This window comes from Armigeres subalbatus, unplaced genomic scaffold (genome assembly GCF_024139115.2).
Source record: "Armigeres subalbatus isolate Guangzhou_Male unplaced genomic scaffold, GZ_Asu_2 Contig1775, whole genome shotgun sequence".
NCBI lineage: Eukaryota > Metazoa > Arthropoda > Insecta > Diptera > Culicidae > Armigeres > Armigeres subalbatus.
Window position 1 is genome coordinate 3,114 of NW_026942589.1, and position 6,325 is coordinate 9,438.

Sequence of the window (6,325 nt, forward strand, 5' to 3'; positions counted from 1 at the left end):
GGTGGAAAATGTGAAAATCTCAGAACATAGAGTAGCAGGCTTAACAACACAGATAGAAACGCCGGTATCGCCACTCAGTGACGAGTACCGTAAACATGGTGCACGGAAGGTTGTTGTCTACACTTTTTACGGCTGCTGCACCCTGGAAGTAAATGTCATCGAAGTAAACAGTCGGTCCCTTATTGAATGGCAAGAAAGTTGAACATGTACAACTTTTAGCAAGTCAATAAGGCAAAGACAAAGGTGCTGTTTGAACGAGATGGCGCCACAACATTTAAAGTAAAATGAATTTCCTTGTATGGACAAATCATCCGTTCTCATTAACTACGCATCGCATCAATATGAAACCTAGGTCAAAAAGCAACAATTACCCGCATAATCATGGACCATACGTAGACCACATCTGTTATAGTTGAAGAGAATAAGTGTGATTGTAGCGATGGTCTCACTAATAGTAGTTAACTATAAATGGACAGTCTCATATACTATTTCAACAGCAGCTCAGATGGTAAACGGCCAAACGACCATATGAGTAATAGGCGGTTAAGTATAATTAACATTTAAATCAGGTCGTTTTTTCGAACAAAATTTTCGATGCACCATACATCAGTTGGTAGATGTACAATTGAAGAACTATATAATTACACATCGACAGCATGTTATGTATTAACAGTAAGTGTTGATGTAGAGCTGGTATGGTGAATTCAGCTTAAAATTGTATGCTAACAATGAAGTGAATAGTGACAATATATCTTATAACGCATATGTAATTTTGAATGTATGGTATGTCGTTTTTCATTATGCGGGTAATTTTTAGATTTTTTGTTCCCACAACTTGTTTTACAGTTCTAAACAATAAAAGAGATTTCATTGTACCTCCATACTAAATTCTAGCTGTATACTTTCAATTTCTTCAAGACTGTTCTCCACCTCGTGTGTGTGGAAGGAACATTGAAAGCTTACGATATCGAACAGCAGATGTCACTAGTGTATATGCAATATTACATTGATACAAACACACAGCAACACCACCTGTCGCCTGATAATGGAAATATTGCGATTATACCGTCAGGTGTAGTGGCTGTTGTTAAAATATTTAGGAAGGGCCTCAAGCGGAATTTTTGCTAGAACGCAACTGACGATCTCCTATTGAATTCAACTGTGTTTTTGACTGACTTGACCTGTCAAAACGTAGCAGTTGGGTGCGTAATAATTTGAACAAAATTAAAAGCTACACCCAACCAGCGGATAGCAGATTTTCATACAGTTCTGCATAAGAACCTTACAGAAACTGTATAATAATTGGGCATATACATTTTTTGGAAGATTTTAATACAATCATTGTATTGAAATTATACAGATTTGTATTATTTTAATACAATTTCTGTATAAAAACCTTACAGATTTGTATATGCCACGTTATTATACAATAACTGTAAGATCTGTTTTTTGGGTGTGTATATACACACTTTAATCTAATTTTCTCAAATAATTATAATTGAATGATAAAATACATTTGCTTGTGCAATAAACAATACTAATTCCAGAGTCTGTATTAGGGAGGGACATAACGCTTAAAGGGGGAGGAGAGAGGGTGATGGAAAAGCGTGACGGTACATAACAAATTTTCAGCTGATTTATACAAAATTATTTACGTGATTAATGGATCTTCCCTTAGTAGAAGTAACAAATAGATATTTTTGTCTTTCTCGTACAACAAAGGTGTATAGAAAGGCTATCATTTCATTCCAAAATCTAACCTTTTATAGAAGTCTCGGAGACCCATGATGTTAGATACCAACCCGACTAGTTAGTCATAACAATTATATCAATATGTGTTACAAATAACAATACCCAATTAACATTTTGATACGTATAGCTTTTGATATAAGTTGTCATATACAAGCAAGAGAACTTGTATATAATGCATTGAATCGCTATATACCTACCAAAGTGGAGGCCATATACGTACTAAACAACGACTTTCTTGAGTTTTCGTAAGCTTTATTACGATCTAGTAAACATTTGAAAAAATAATTGTGAATAATCATGTATCGAACATTTGACCTTTGGATCTAGAGGCTAATGCTCTACCGATGTGCTATACAGCAACTCTTGAAAAGCAGCAACTTTTTGACAATCATAATCTAGATAAAACTCGAGTGTTCCGACGATATTGCAGTAAACGATGTCTATCACATTTAAACGACTCGAGTATCATGTAGGGACACGGCAGGTATTTCCGTCCATCGTCGTAGGGGCTAAAATCAATGAAAGCAACGTCATTTTGCTAGAACTCCACTATAGCAGAACGTTTCGCCTGAGCCTACGATTGGGTACGGATGAATTTGGCAAAAAAGCTTCTATTTTATTGATATTTGAGACTAACGAATGTAGCTTGAGTCTTATATGGAAATTGTTTGTAATGGTTACGATAATGTTCATACATGAAACGATTACGCAGCATTCCAAACGATTCTGCCGACATATAAACGATGATGAAATGTCAACATCAGTGATATTCTGTTTCGCCGTGTTATTTACCTCTGAGTTATTTTCATTTGGTTGAAGTTTATTTATTTTTTGACGTAGGACTTACGTCTCTCTTCACTATACCGGGTGTCATTTCAATATTTCTAAAACGACCGCGTTACGCTGTGTTGAAAGATTTTGAATGATAATAGCGTTTGTCTCAGTGAACGGATCTCTTCGGAAAACCCCTTAATCGACAGATCTTAAGTATGCCTTTCATATTCATACTTGATATGACCCGAAAAACTTGTTTCAATAGGCCTAAAACTGTTTTCAAAGCAAAACATTGACTGCACTGAAACCTATAAATATGGGTGCCGCTTGTTCATCGCGTCATTTGTTCGCTTGATTCTGATGGGTGCAGACGCTAGCGGATAAGCTGCAACTGCGCACCAAAATATGCCATAAAAGAGGGTGACGCAATTTTTCCTTCAGAACTTCCAACGGGATATTTTTCTTTCATTCTAATGCTACGTTTAGACAAGGCAAGTGAATTGAGCAAGTCGCTTGAATCGGACGCGAATGGAACGTGTAAACACCTTAATTCATTTCACTTGAATGAAAAGAAAGTTGAACATGTTCAACTTTTGGCAAGTCAATTGAATTCAACTGAGTTGTTCAATTCACTTGCCCTGTCAAAACGTAGCATAACCGGGACAAGCAAAGCCACAGCAGCATCGGTTCGACAGCACTCGCAACTTTTCGCAAAACAGCATCGTCCGCATCATCCGCTTTTCGGCCCGGCAGCGCCGAGGGCACCATCAGCCAAAGCATGCCAGTACAGCCGCAGAAAATGTTCCAGAAGCAGTCCATTCTACAGACCCGACACCAGGGTTGCCACATTTAAATCTGTATTTTTGCCTAAGAAAACCTTTATATCTGTATCTTAAGTCAAAAAATCTGTATTGCAAATCTGTATCCATCTGAACCAAATCAAATTCGTCTTTAATAAAGTTAGTTTTGAAAAGATGAAGTCCGGAAATACTAAGCGGAACTACAAGTCAGACATGTCAATATTTAGCAATTTTTTCTGCAATTCTTTCCGAGGATTACAAATGAAGGAATACAAGAAACAATGTTTGCTTTTTCAAGGTTTAATATTTGATCATTTACGTGGCATATTAACGAATAACATATGCCACGGATCCAATATAGCCATATACAGAACAACTTTATTGGACAGCCACACAGAATAGAAGCACTTATAAACTGTTTCAAAGCATTTCATATATGATCTATGATTGTTAGACCTGATTTTTCAGTATTATTTTAGAGCATTTTCCAAGACCACATGTATTAAAATATAGGCTGAACATTTTCCGGAACATAATCTGATAGAATTTCAAAATCATTTATCTGCATGAATTGCCAATTAAGAATAAAACCTGCCAGAGACCACGTGTTCTGTATTTTCAAATTGAAATTTATTTAATCTCAAAATGATTCTTAATAAGATTATTTTAGATTAGCATACAAGTAATTTACAATAATTTTTCGTACTAATATCTTCAAGAAATCTGTAAAATCTGTAAATTTTCCAAAAATCTGTATAGCTGTATATACAGATTCTTGGTCACAGCCTTACCTCAAAAATCTGTAAAATACAGAAAAATCTGTATATGTGGCAACCCTGCACACTTAATATTATTTAACGGGCTCGGTAGTTGAATTACCGATTTCTCAACAGCTGAGCTCTCGGTAGTCACCTCGGTAATCAAATTCGGTTACCGAGTTCTCGGTTCATCATTAATGATAGTGAAGTGTCAAAATATACCGAGCAGATTTGTAATAATTACACAGGATTTTGTTTTTACACGATTTTTTTTCGCTCGTATTTTTTAGCCTGTGACTTCAATTTACCTCCAAAATCTTCGCAACATGTTTCAAAAAATCCAGAATAAATCAAAGAAAAATCACATGATAATTAATATGCGTTAAACATTTAGGATGAGTAGAAAATTGAGAAAATGTAAATCGTGTAAAAACAAAATCCAGTGTACTGAGTTCTCGGTAAAAAATAATGGTGGATCTGTAAAAATATAACCGGCGGCTGTAATTAAAAAAACGAGTAAAATGTAGTTTAATTTTCTTCTTTCTCATTTCTAATGAAAAACAGATTAAATATCATCACTTTAATAGTATTTTCATTTTTTCATAAATATGTTACATTTTTGTGGGTTAGGGAATATTTGTTCGTCTTCCTCCAGTAGCGCTTCTTCACTCACACCTCGGGAAGCTACTTTAAAGATGGTGGCATAGGACCGCATTGTGCCGTCCAGAAAGTTTGTATCTATAGGATTGTAGAATGCAATACGTTCAGCAAAAATATTGGAAAAATAGTAATTTTATAGAAATAACATACCTGCGGTTTTATTATAGACCCGAATCTAGAATTTAGATGTAAAATACTGGTAACGAAGCATCAGCAGCAGCGACGCGAAATACTGGTTTGAATATCAGCCTGGAAATTAAATAATTAAATTGATCAACAAAAATCTGTAAACTAGAATAACATTTGGTAAATGCTGATAAAAAGGAACATACCTGAACATGAATTTAGGATCAAATTCTTATCCGGTGCCACTATGAAAGTCCGAAAAAAAATCGTGTTCGATTCCGATTCGCGTCACATCAGGGGATATGTGGCCGGAAACTGAGCTCGGTAATCGTTTTAACGGGTGTTCAGTAAAGCACTTTTGATTTTACTGAGTGATCGGCTTATTTTTTGACAAGTGCAGAACATTTTCTTAGAACAGAGTAGATCAGTAATGCTTATTACCGGAACTCGGTTTTTTGTTTTGAACTACTGAGACAGCTGTAAAACTGAATGCAGAAATCAGTTAATTCTTATGAGTTAACTGAGCTCTCGGTTCAATTTTTCTTTTACCGAATAAAATCAGTAAATAATATTACCGAGCTGAAATTCTCGATTTAAGTGTGTGGTTGCGTGCTCTTGCCTACGCAATGCGGTCGGGTCTGAGCTAGACGACCGACTGGCAAATAGCTTACACAACCTCACTTGATCAGTACCGTTGCTGATGAAGAATGTGTATAGCCGCCAGACATTCTAAATACTCACGCTCAGGGCTCTACATTAAGGTTCCCCCAAACACACGCGACACGACAGTCGCGACGCGATTCTATCGCTTGGCGACAGCGATTATGTCGCCGTTGGTATGGAAGCGTAAATAGAGTATTGCCTGCAGCGAATCTATGACAAAAGGTCGAGGGACAAAGGTCGAAAGACAAAAGGTCGAAAGACGAAAGATCGAATGGACAAAAGGTCGAAGGGACAAAAGGTCGACGGGACAAAAGGTCGAATGGACAAAAGGTCGACGGGACAAAATGTCGAAAGGACAAAAGGTCGAAGGGACAAAAGGTCGAAATTACAAAATGGGTAAAAATGAAAGCCATAGTATTGACAACAATACAAAAGAAAACTATGATATAATTACCGTCATCGGGGGAGACACTTGGCCAAATAAGGGTCAGGTTGGCCCATGTTTTCAACAAATTCAGCACAAGGAAAATGTAATATAAGATACCTTTTTGAGCGATTCAGATAGCCGACCTACAGACTGTTCGTGAGAACGATGGCCCAATCTTGACTTGAACCCACAACCTCTAATTTCTACACAAAACTCTACCACCAATATGCAATATGCATAAGCACATTCATTCATTTATTTAGTTTACATCTAAACAGAAACCACTGAATCAACAATTTGATGCCACAATACACGAGTTAATAATTCGAGAACACGGAGTTCTTTAAAAAAAACTTAAACGTCTA

The 6,325-nt window shown here is 36.4% G+C and overlaps 1 long non-coding RNA gene across 1 annotated transcript; it reads right to left on the minus strand.

Annotated features, from left to right (window-relative positions):
- Positions 1-4,709: 4,709 nt before the first annotated feature.
- LOC134203319 (uncharacterized) lies at positions 4,710-5,466 on the minus strand. Its single transcript, XR_009977572.1, has 3 exons — positions 5,077-5,466; positions 4,895-4,993; positions 4,710-4,822 (listed from the first exon to the last, which is right to left on the minus strand). It is a non-coding gene; the product is annotated as an uncharacterized LOC134203319 (long non-coding RNA).
- Positions 5,467-6,325: the final 859 nt, after the last annotated feature.